Raw genomic sequence first — 13,423 nt, 5'->3', positions numbered from 1 at the left:
GGATTATTTTGAGCTAAAGGCAATCAAAACCCAGCAGATTCAGGAAAAGCTCTTTACCTCCCCCTCAACTGCCTAAATTTACATTGGAAAGGGGGCCCGTACTGGAAAAAGAGCTATTCCAGAGGTACCTTTTTCAGTAAGAAATTTATCTGCCGTAGCAGGATAAGCTTTGTTTTCTAAACACCTCCTCTGACTTCCTATGAATGGTCTTCCCCCCGCTTCATATTCCCAAACCACGACTCCTTTTCTTAGTTCAGGATGTTGCATGAGCCTCAATTACCTGGCCATCTTTGAGTCTCCCTATCTTTATAGGGCTCCCATATACATAATTGTTTGATTTTCTTCTGTTAATCTGATTTATATCAATTTAATTTAGACCAGCCAAAGAACCATAGAACGGGTAAAGGGAAAATTTTTCTATCCCTATAAAGCCTATCTGGATTTTCCTAGTCCAAATTTACTTCTCCCTTTTATACATCTTTTAGAACACCTAACAAATTCTGCCATATGCCACCCACACTGTAGATGTAAGTCATAAAGATTGTGCTACACATAAAAGACTAGTAAAACGTTTATAACTTGTTACATAATGAGCATTTTGTATGAGGGAATGAAAGGATCATTGAATATAATTCCAGAGGCTCTGGTCATAAATTTTTTAATTACAGTACAGTTAATTTTAGTTACCAGAGTAATATCATAAAGAATTTGCAGAAGAAAATATTCTGTGAAACAAGATTATGTGGTCACATCTAATAGCTAGATCAGACACCAAATTGAAAACATGTTTAAAATGAATCATTCTTGGGGCCCCTGGGTGGCTCAGTCAGTTACGCGGCTTGATTTCGACTTAGGTCATGATCTCAGGGTCGTGGGATCAAGCCCTACATCGGGCTTTCACTCAGTGCAGTCTGCTTGAGATTCTCTCTTTCCCTCTTTCTCTGCCCTTTCCATCCCCTCCGTCTGAAATAAATAAGTAAAAATCTTAAAAAAAAAAAAAAAAAAAAAAAAATTNAAAAAGAATTGTTCTTGGTGCCTAACAGAGAATCAGAGTTATTTAATGTCATTGTAAAGTGAACTGAAAATTCAGAAATCCAAAACATCTGTGATACCTGACATTAAAGGATGTGTGTAGGGGGGCATGGCTGACTCAGTCAGAAAAGCATATGACTTTTGATCTCGGGGTTGTGAGTTTAAATTCCCTCTCGGGTATAGAGATTACTTAAATTAATAAATAAATAGGGGCCCCTGAGTAACTCAGTTAAGCGTCTGCCTTCAGCTCAGTTCATGATCTCAGGGTCCTGGGATCAAGTCCCATATCTGGCTCCCTGCTCAGTGGGCAGTCTGCTTCTCCCTCTCCCTCTGCCTGCCGCTCCCCCTGCTTGTACTCTCTCTCTTTCTGCATCAAATAAATAAAATCTGTTTAAAAAATTAAACTTTTTTAAAAATGTAAAAGACATGAATACTCTGTTCTTCTATTCCCCCACCAAAATGAAAAAGGAAGAGCTTCTAAATGCTTAGATTTTCAGAGATGCTACATAAAAATGAGGTTGCACCTGTTCTGCACTTCACAACTTTAAGACAGCCTAAGGGGTCTGGCCATGTATAAAACTACAACAGCCACATTAAACAATCTGAGAAAGGCTGTGCTACTTATATGCATGCTTAGTTATAAGAGCTAATAAATATTTGACTCTATAAAACATGTCTATTGGTGCTTGTTCTAGCTTTCCTCTCTTTCATATTCCTAGAATCAGATTATTACTCCATTATTTCACACAATAGATGAAGTCCTTGAGAGCAAGAATTCTATCATTTTCCTCTTTACATCATCTTCCATGGTCTCAAGGCAGCATCTTTCATATTGTAAATTATAATTATGGATTTAATTGAACAGAGAAATTTTCATTTTAATTTTAACCATCTAGGGATGCCTAAGTGGCTCAGTTGGTTGGGCGTCTGCCTTTGGCTCAAGTCATGATTCCAGGGTCCTGGTATTGAGTCCCACATCGGACTCCTTGTTCGGCGGGGATCCTGCTTCTCCCTCTGCCTGTTGTTCTGTTGTTTGTGCTCTCTCTCTGACAAATAAATAAATAAAATCTTAAAAAAATTTTTTTAACCATCTCCAATATATAAGGGGAAAAACTTTAAAAAATCTGTATAGGAGTGAGGCACCTCACTGGCTCAGCTGGTAGAGCATGTGACTCTTGATCTTGGGGTTGTGAGTTCGAGCCCCACATTGGGCAGAGAGATTACTTAAAAAAAAATAAAATCGGGGCACCTGGGTGGCTCAGTTGGTTGAATGTCTGCCTTTGGCTCAGGTCATGATCTCAGGGTCCTGGGATGGAGCACCCTGTGGGGCTCCCTGCTCAGTGGGGAGTTTGCTTCTCCCTCTCCCTCTGTCCCTTCCCCCCACTCGTGCTATCTCTCTCTCTCTCTCACTCACTCTCAAAATAAATAAAATCTTTTAAAAATGAAATAAAAGACTATTTGTTTTAAAAAAATCTTTATAGGAGTAATGAAAGGGGATGCACCTTACCAAATGTTTTATTTATTTATTTACTTACTTACTTATTTAAGAGAGAGAGGGTACAAGCAGGGGGAGTGGCAAGCAGAAGGAAGGGACAAGCAGGCTCCCCACTGAGCAGGGAGCCCAATGCAGGCCAATCCCAGGACCCCGAGATCATGACCCGAGCTGAAGGCAGATGCCCAACCAATTGAGCCACCCAGGAGCCCCAAATAAATAAAATCTTCTAAATTTTTTTAAAAATCAGATGGTTCTATTATTATTAAATAGTGGAAAGTAAAAGACTTTCTTAACCCAGGGGAATTTTTCCAATGTTTTGATATTAGTTCAGTAAATGAGTTTCAAAACGCAGAACTGAGTAATGGCTTTGGGGTCTGCCTATCCAAGGATGTTTCTTTCTTCTTTCCTAGGGATAGATTTAACAGAGCTTAAAGGAGAATATTCTGGGGGAACTGTAAGGAGACTATCAAGGACCTACTTTCACTGGCCCTTTGTAATCCATTAGGTCTGCTCATGTTACTCTCCTTTTCTTCCCATTGTATATTTTAAAGCTGCCCTGAGTAACATGACCTGGAAAGAGAGCACAATAGCAAGAAAGGAGGAGTGACATAGTTCCTGTTGGCTCGATGATAATGTCTGCAAGCCACCGAAACCCAAAGCAGATGCAGAGAGATTGGCCATTGTTTTGGAGGATTTATGGATATGAAAATTCTGAAGACTGCTGCTGAGGAGTTAAATGAAATACCAGTGTTTTTTTGTTCATTTGTTTTGTTTTGTTTTTTAAATGAAGATGGGCAGAATGAGCCCTATTAATTGTAAACTGTCAAGATAACCAGGAAACCTAGGTAACCACTAGATAAGAGCTGATCAGGCAATTCAGTAATATAACAATCCAGAAGACTTTTAAGTATAACAAGGCTAAAACCTGATAGTTTAAAAAGGACAAAGGCTACTCAACTAATTAATTAACTTTTATGATGGTGTCAGGCCATTAGTGATAACGAGGAAACATTAGATTTCATGTATTTGGACTTTGGTAAAATGTGATTCTTTCTTCTTGTCAACATGCTGGGACCATAGGTCTAGAATCCAGTATTAGGCAGTAGAGAGAATCATACAGTAGAGAGAAAATTGACTGAATATCTTATCCAAATGGTTTACAGTACCACAGCTGCCGAAATGCCAAAATGGGGCTACTTAAGGATCAGTCCCAGGAATTTTCAATCTATGTGACAAGTATGAGACATTTTACAAACACCGGTAGTAGTTCCTACCACCTCCTACAACCTGGTGTCAGTGTCCAGAAATAATAAGAGCCAAACTAAATTATACCTTCTTGACACAAAGCCATATGTCTGAGACAAATATGTGAGATGTGACTGATACACAGACCTTCAGATGGAAAGAAAATTAAAATTTGGGTTAGGAGAAAAAAGGAGAAGAGGCAGAATGGTAGAAAAATCCAATTACTATTAAGTGTCCCAGCTACCCATAAAAGAAATATAAAACTTATGTATTATATAGATAAAAATTGATTCTTTTAGTGTTAATTGTATTTTGTGTTGATCATAAAATAATAAACATTAAAACAGGACACAGGCCAAGTAATACAAAATCAAGATTATTAACCTGTGGTTAAAGAGAGGGGTCAAAAATTAAGAAACAAAAAACCATTCTTCTAAATTTAAAATACATTTTTATTTATTGTTTAAACCATGGAGATTTGGGAAACTGTATGTTAACCGCCATAAAACCCAGTCTATTCTGAATGATACTTGTGACTTAAAAATATTTCAGATTATTGCACCAACATGATTAAGGTTTAGGGAGCATTTAAATGGATTTTGAGACTTCATGGCATGAGATAAAATCTAAATGTGAATCAAAAGCTTTGTATTGGGGAGCTAGTCAAATTTTTACAATGATTTAAAATGTCTTTTGGAAACTCTAAAATGGAAACACAATTAAGAGACCTTTTGTGAAGCAAATAAAATGAAATTGGTTGTCAAATAATATCACTAACTGTTAAATTCTGCCAAGTAACTGGTAGAATTTACATGGAAAATGTTCCTTTGAATCCCATTTGAAATTCTAGAGCCTGAAGTAAAAATGATTCTGACCATTATGGGTTAGGCTATATAATTTAGTTGTTAATAATAGGCCCTTTACCAAAATTCTCAAATCCCAAAAGCTCTAAAAACCAAAAGTTCTTTTTGACATTTGCCACAGACTAATTAACAATTCAGAGCTAAACTGAAATCAAATTACTTATAGTCCTCATTCATTCCACTTTGTGTGAATTCGTTAAGTTTAAATCCAGTATATTCATTTCTTTGCTTCTAGGGAGGGTCCCAGACTCTGCCGGAAATGTTATACAAATTTGCTATATGCTCTCATTTACCTTTCTAAAGTCTGAAAAATTCTGAATTCCAAAACACATCAAACCTCATGGACTTTTGATAAGGGGTATGGGCTTGTAATACTTAATGTTTTTTTTTTTTATCATGTATACTCTGTGCCAGACTACTCTAAATGCTTTATTTATTTAAACTTAATTCATCTCACAATACTTATAAGAAAGGTACCGTGGGGGCGCCTGGGTGGCACAGCGGTTAAGAGTCTGCCTTCACCTCAGGGCGTGATCCCGGCGTTATGGGATCGAGCCCCACATCAGGCTCCTCTGCTATGAGCCTGCTTCTTCCTCTCCCACTCCCCCTGCTTGTGTTCCCTCTCTCGCTGGCTGTCTCTATCTCTGTCAAATAAATAAATAAAATCTTTAAAAAAAAAAAAAAAAGAAAGGTACCGTGGTTATTTCTACTTTACAGATGGGGAAACTGACACAGAGAAAGGTGAAATAACTCACAAAGCTAGTAAGGGGTGAAACCTAGATTCATATCACTGCTCCAGTCAGACAGCTGGACTGGCTCAGCTGGCTTTTGAATCAGAGGTCAAGGTTTACTTAGCAGGTAGGTAAAACAAATATAGTTTAATGACTATTCATACTTAGTTTTCTCATTGTAAAATGAGAATGTTATTACTAACTAGCTCATCAGATTATTACCTCGATTAAATAAGGCATGTAAATCGCTTAACGCGATGGCACATAGTATCTACCTCAGTACGTTTGCTATTGTTAATAGGATTGGTCGGTTTATGTCAAACTGAACTACCAATCACAATGGAGACCTCGAAATACTTAAAGGCAACCTAGATTTTGCATCAGTAAAAAGAGAATATCTGGGGTGCCCAGGTGCCTCAGTTGTGTCTGCTTTCGGCGCAGGTCATGATCTTGGGATCCTGGGATCAAGCCCTGAGTCGTTTCTCCCTTTCCTCTGCCCCTCCCTCTGCTCTTTAACATCTTAAAAAAAAAAAAAATCTGTTTGGAGTATCTAGGACTGTGTTTATAACTTTAAAAAAATAATATATCCAAATGAAACCCATTTTTTTCTTGTGCTGTGGTTGATAGACCACAGTGACACAGAGTAGGTAATCAATAAATATTTCTTGAATGAACAGTGTTGCGGAGTTATAAAGAGGCAACCACATGCTTCAAATTGTGAAATGTTGATCCTGAGTCCATACAAGATACATATCACTGAAAGCCTTTGTTGATAATGGTAGATAATAAAATGTTAATGAGTTCACTGACTTCTGTAAACAAATAGTAGAGTCCACAGTACATATTTCATGAGGGTTGTGCTGAAGAACATCTTACCATACTTATCTGGCAAGATGTGCAGTAAAGAGAAAAAAGAACAAAGCTTTTCTTCCCATTTTAAGTCCCTCAGGCTACAAACTGGCCAACATAGGGGAAGGGAGACACTCTGATGAGCAGAACCCAGACCTAGTGGGTCAGACTAAGTGGAATTTTAAATAAATGAATATGACTGGAAAGCTCCAGGATCTGACTGAGACACCAGTAAGAGATGAATCAGGGGATTTTGATGGAAGAGTTGAAGTCATTTAGAAAAATGTAAGCTTTGTGTTTATACCATACTGAAGGGAGACTGCTTATTAAACTGGTTATTGTATATTTTCTGGTAAAAGGGCTTTGAAAAATATTTAGAGCCCATGAAGATTTTAAGAGTCCGTAAGATACTTCAGAATAATTTACAATATATATGAATCACCTGATGTTAACATTCGTAACAAATAACCTGTAGACCAAAACTGTTACATTATTTATTTCACTTAATTTTATCATGCTAGAATATCACTTGTGAATTGTGGTTAATAATTTATCATAAAGGGGTGCCTGGGTGGCTCAGTTGTTAAGGGTCTGCCTTTGGCTCAGGATGTGATCCCAGCGTTCTGGGATCGAGCCCCTCATCAGGCTCCTCCGCTGGGAGCATGCTTCTTCCTCTCCCACTCCCCCTGCTTGTGTTCCCCCTCTCGCTGGCTGTCTCTCTCTCTGTAAATAAATAAATAAAATCTTTTAAAAAATAATAATAATTTATCATAAAAACAGTGGAACACCTAAAATATGTCCTTCTTCTGGTTTGTACCCCCAAAAAACTCCTACTCATATTTCAAGATCAGTACAGACCAATAAAATGAAAAGGCACGGGTGTCTGGTTGGCTCAGTCAGTGGAGCTCATGACTCTTGATCTCGGGGTTGTGAGTTGAGCTCTGCACTGGGTGTAGAACTTATTGAAAAATAACATCTTTTAAAAAATACAAATAAAATGAAAAGGCAACCTTTAGAAGGGTAAAAAATGTTTGCAAACTATATATCTGATAAAGTATTAATATCCATACAGCAGATTGGTCATTGCTTGGGAAGAGGGGGATGGGGAAAGAATAAGTGAAAATGGTCCAAGAGCATAAACTTCTAGTTATAAGATGAACAAGTTCTGGGGATCTAATGTACAGCATGGTGACTATAGTTAACAATACTGTCTTATATACTTGAAAATTGTTAAGAGTAAATCTTAAAGATTCTTATTACACACAAGAAAGTAACTTTATGAGGTGATGCATGTGTTAACTAACCCTATGTATGTTAACTACCTCATTTCACAATATATACATATACCAAATCATCATATTGTACACTTTAAACTTATATAATGGTATATGTTAGCTTATATCTCAATAAAGCTGGGGGGGGGGAAAAAGAAAAGTGTTTGGAACTAGACAGAGATGGTCATTGCATAACATTGTGAATGTGCTAAATGCACTAAATTGTTCAGTTTTTTTTTTTAAGATTTTATTTATTTATGTGACAGAGATAGACAGCCAGCAAGAGAGGGAACACAGCAGGGGAGTGGGAGAGGAAGAAGCAGGCTCCCAGAGGAGGAGCCTGATGTGGGGCTCAATCCGGAACGCCGGGATCACGCCCTGAGCCGAAGGAAAATGCTTAACGACTGCGCTACCCAGGCGCCCCTAAGTTGTTCAGTTTTAAATGGTTGATTTTGTTATGTCAATTTCATTTTAATGAAAACAGAAAGTAAAAGACCAGTGCAAACGTCGCCTTTAGTAAAGTCACAAGTAATATACTTCCACAACATCCTATACTATAATTAATTATCTGTTCATGTTTCTTTTCCCCTAACTGGATGTATGCTCTGTAAAGATAGATTACATTTATTTGGTTTTGTATCCCCTACCTAGCACAATGCTTGCCGCATAATAGGCACTTAGAAAATGATTGAGTTAAAAAATAAGTTGTGAGTGTGATAGAAATAATCTATAAAAGGCATTTTAAACAAAATTTTAATATTGGTGGCAAAACAGTACCCAATTATATGTCCTGTACTGTTTGCATTTTAGACCTGTGACAAATGAAAATGTCTTTTCCAGATGAGAAAATAAACTGTGTTCTATGGTTAACAAGATTGAAACTCATATTGACTTTGAGGAATATATAAATCAATTTGGTTTAAATTGTAAAAAAAAAAAGGGGGGGGCGCCTGGAGGGCATAGCAGTTGAGCGTCTGCCTTTGGCTCAGGGCGTAATCCCAGCGTTATGGGATCGAGCCCCACGTCAGGCTCCTCTGCTATGAGCCTGCTTCTTCCTCTCCCACTCCCTCTGCTTGTGTTCCCTCACTCGCTGGCTGTCTCTATCTCTGTCAAATAAATAAATAAAATCTTTAAAAAAAAGAAAAAGAAAATGATTGAGCTAATTAAAAAATTAAATAAGTTATATGTATATCTCATCATGAAAGTTGAAGTGAAGTTTTGGATGACTAGCACATTCTGGAAAAGTCACTGATGTTCCCAAGCATGAAGTCCTGAATGTGCCAGGTTATTCAGACCTTTTTCAGAAGATTACGGGAGTTTTACCTAACAGAGCTGATAATTGATTTCATTTCTCACCAGATTGCTGACACTACTATAACCGTTAAAATTACGAAACACATCTAAGTTGTGTTGACTTTTTAAAGATCACTTTGTTTACTTCAGGCTGTGACGAATTTATTACTGTGAAGTCAGTGAAACAGGTCTAAGAGATCTTAATTTCCCAGTAACGTGATAGCGAGCTAGATGGTGGAATATGACCTAAGGCTTGCAATTCTACACGTTTGTTTAACTTCTTCAAGTAACTCATTAACTATGTGTACTGTGAATATAAAATGCATGATGATTTTGAAGTAACCAAATAGACTAATAAATGTTTATGGAAATAAGAAATTCTTCATAATTTTATGCTCTTCTCTACTGTTTGTGAGTTGTCTTTCATTCACTGAGATATTCCCTCAAATGTTACCTTTGTATGTAACTATTCCAGCCTCAAATGTGGTGTGGTTATGGTTGTAAAGCCTGCATTTGAACCTTGTTTTATGATTCATTTCTCATAACAATGAAACTTTCAATTTGGCACATACTCAAATATGTGCGTGTAGATAGTCTTCAGAGAAATAAACATAGTGACCTAGTGATGAATTTAAAAAAATTCTAGTAAAAAGCAAAGTTAATATTGTTTAGTTTAGATTCTTACACATGATGGTATACCTTTAAGGTTTTAACTTAAGTAACATTGTTATTAATATGGCTATTTTCTCAGCTTTACAAGTCTGGCTACAGGTCTCCTCCTATCTGTTGACTTAGATAAATTGTCTAATGTAGACAAAAATTTTCCTCAAATAAAGGTGGAATATTTACAGAAAAAGTCTCATTCATCTTTTGTTTCCTGACCAAAAAGGGAACCTGAACTAATTATTTTACAATTTACAAGTATTTGAAATGAACTGCAGTTAAAGAATCGTCTTTGTTTTTGATACATAACTATGTTTTCCACACATGGATGAGTATCTCAGTGAAAGAAAGTAATACTTCCACTGAACTGAGTTCAAATCAGACCCTTATAGGATTTTTATTAATTTATAATGTCATTAAAATAAAGACAAAAGAAGAAATACTGTTTTAATGAGGGTGTGGATAAATATAACCAGAAAATCTAGGCTGATTATATGTGTGCCTCCTGAGAGCTAAAGTAATAGGTCAGTTACTAGTATACAATCAATGTTTATTGAACATTACCCTATGCCAGCCAGTGCTCTGGACTCTTAATGAACACCACTAATCTTCACAAGCACTCTGTCGGAGAGAACCATGATGAGGTACATAGCTCTCTTGAAGGAGAGAAAACTTTTTACTAAAACTTAGCAATATTAGGCAATTGAATCTATTTTTAAAAGATATTTCCAATTCTTTTTTCTTTTAAGATTTTATTTATTTATTTGTCAGACAGACAGAGAGAGAGCACAAGTAGGGGGAAGGGCAGGCAGAGGGAGAAGCAGGCTCCCTGCTGAGCAGGAGTCCAACGTGGGGCTAGATCCCAGGACCCTGGGATCATGACCTGAGCCACCCAGACGTCCCTCCACTTATCTCCGGTAGCAGCTTTTGTAGAGGCTGCTTTTAGGCAACCATCTCGAGCAATGGAAGCTTGAGCAGGGCCTAAGGGCCCACAGGGACCACGAAGCTGAACGCAAACAAGCTCATCACGTGACCTACCTTGAAATAGCCATAGTCCATAACTAACCAATGGGGTACTTACAATCAGGCACAATTACCAAAGAAAGGGAAAGTTCCATACATCCCCATACTCCCTCACTCTGCCTTATAACTGGGGCCCCTCACCACCGTCATGTGGCCGACAGTCTCTCCATTGCTGTCCTGCCTGCCGCGCCCTTGTGGTGTACTCAGTAAACTTCTATGTTCTTCGTTCTGCCTTGGGTGAAGATTTTCATCGACCACACCACCAGCTGCCATCCGATCAGAGCGTCCCACAGTTTAGATTAGATATTTTTGTGTTGCTTCAAGGCACAAACAAGATAAATGAGATTGGAAAGGGAAAGGGAGAGTGAGTGAATGGGGTCCCCTTGCATGGCTGAAAGCACTTAAAATTAACATGGGGTGGAGTTTGTTTTGTTCTTTTTTTTGAAAAGATTTTATTTATTTATTTGAGAGAGAGTGAGAGAGAGCATGGGCTGGGGGAGAGGCAGAGGGAGAGGGAGAGGCAGACTCCCTGCTAAGCAGGGAGCCCGTTGTGGGGCTCAATCCCAGGACCCATGACCTGAGCCAAAGGCAAATGCTTAACCAACTGAGGCACCCAGGTGCCCCTGTTTTTGTTCTTTTAAAATGTATTTCAAAATATAAAACAGCTTTACCAAAAAATGGGAGGAAAGGAAGGAAAGAAAGGGAGGAAAGGAAGGAGGGAGGGAGAGAAAGGAGGAAGGAAGAAAGGATAAATGTAGTGATTATCTGTCAAAGATTACTTTAAGAAGTAAATGCAAAGTAACATAATACGTAGCCAGAACGCAGGGGTGCAAAAACTCCTGGATCCAGGAGTCGCAGACAGCCCAGTTTCGGCCACTCACTGCTCACAAAACCCAAAGGCACAGAGACAAGTAGTGGTGAGACAGGAAAGGAATTTATTTCAGTAAGACCAATATCAGGAAGACAACGGACTAATGTCTCAAACACTGTCTCCCAAGTGCTGAAATACTACGAGGTTTGTGTATGGAAAATGTGGGGCAAAGGTCGGTGGGTATAAGCAGCTGGGCAGTAAAGGTCAGGTCATCATTGTCAGGGATGGGGTCTTGCTGGATCAGGGCAGTCCTTAAGGGGATACTTGCCCACAGGGTCTTTTGCCAAAATTAAGAGATAAGCTGGAAAGAAGACCTTAATCAATTAGAAAGTTGGAGGTCAACATGGAAGGAAATAGTTGAAGACCTCTTTCAAAGGTATCTGATAGCCATTATTTTCTGATGACAATAGGAAAATATCCAATCTTATGATTTGACAAGCATAATAAAAATCAGAAAAACAATCACATAAAAAAAGACACTAAGAGGGGCGCCTGGGTGGCTCAGGCCATGATCTCAGGGTTGAGAGAGTGAGCCTTGTTTTGGGCTCCATGCTGGGAGTGGAGCCTGCCTAAGATTCTCCCCCTCCCTAAAAAAAAAAAAAAAAGAAGAAGAAGAAGAAGGAAGAAAGAAAGAAAGAAAGAAAGAAAGAAAGAAAGAAAGAAAGAAAGAAAAAGAAAAAAAGAAAAGAAAGTAATCAGTGACTAAACAAGTCTTCTCATAATCTGAGAGAATCTCCAAAGATGGTAAGCTGGGTGATGTGATAGGGAATGTAGCGTGACAGAAAGAAGAGCTGCAAGCCCTGGGAAAACAGAAGTGGAAGTTCTAAAGCAGAAAGAGTTTGGTTCATGGGTAGCTCAGTAGGTTAAGCGTTTGCCTCCTATAGAAACTTATGCTATCAAAGAGGGATAGTCAGAAGAAAGGCAAGAAGGGACAAACCCTTCCTGCCCCCATCCTAAGAGGAAAACTACCCTTAAAAGGAAAAAGAGCCCATTTATTCTAGGCTTTACGCGGAGTCCTAGCTTTAAGTCTTCCTATTGAGGGGACTTAAAACTTGTAGGTGACAGAAAGGAAGGGAATGGCCTTGGGCATCCTAACCCAGGCCCAAGGGTCAGTTCAATAGCCAGTGGGATATTTGAACAAAGAGCTTGATTTGGTAGCACAACTACGGCAGTGGGGGCCACCACCCTCTTGATCCCTGAGGCTACAAGATACCACCCCAGAAGGAGCCCTCCACCTTTTCCCACGGATTGGTAGAGGACAAACACCGGATTGGATGTGACAGGTGCATGGAAGGTGAGTCAGATTAAAATGGCCTACCAAAGAGCCCACAAAAAAAACCCCTCGATTTAAACACCAAATTCACAGCCCACTCTGGCCCCCTCCCTCTACAGGAGCTTTGTACTATTGCTAAATAAACTTTGCTTTGCTGCCCACCACTCTTCATCTGGTCTACCTCTTCATTCTTCGGTGTGACCAAGAACCAGGGATGCTACAGGAAAATAAATCCTGCAACACTATCATCAAAAAGTGTTTTCAAATAATATGTACCAGCATAGAAAAATATTTGTTGATAAATGGAAACATTCTCAAAGATGCGTAGCTCAAATAGCCAAAATATTTTTAAAGGAATCCTAATAATTTACTTGGCTCTCCTCTCAAATTGTTAATAAACTTTGATTCATATGCCCCACCAGCACTTCCCACAACTTTTTCTCCTTTCGGTTTTCTGTAACCTCAGGTCCTTCTGGAGGCACTCGCTGACAAACCACACTCAAAATTCTCATCCCTTTTTCTCAGCTGCTTTCCCTTTCTCTCCATCACATCTGTTTTATTTTTTTTTTAAGATTTTATTTACTTATTTGTCAGAGAGAGAGAGAGAGCACAAGCAGAGGGAGAAGCAGGCTCCCTGATGAGCTTGTGGGACTCGATCCTAGGACCCCAAGATCATGACTCGAGGTGAAGGCAGCTGCTTAGCCGACTGAGCTACCCAGATATCCCCATCACCTCTGTTTTAAATGACCCTAAGCAATGAGCTTTTCTTTTCTTCCTACCCTTCCCAATCTTGAATTTTGCATCTCAAAAG

Source organism: Ailuropoda melanoleuca, chromosome 16, assembly GCF_002007445.2.
Source record: "Ailuropoda melanoleuca isolate Jingjing chromosome 16, ASM200744v2, whole genome shotgun sequence".
Classification (NCBI taxonomy): Eukaryota; Metazoa; Chordata; class Mammalia; order Carnivora; family Ursidae; genus Ailuropoda; species Ailuropoda melanoleuca.
The sequence above is the reverse complement of the archived record's forward strand: the minus strand, read 5'-3'. Positions refer to the sequence as shown.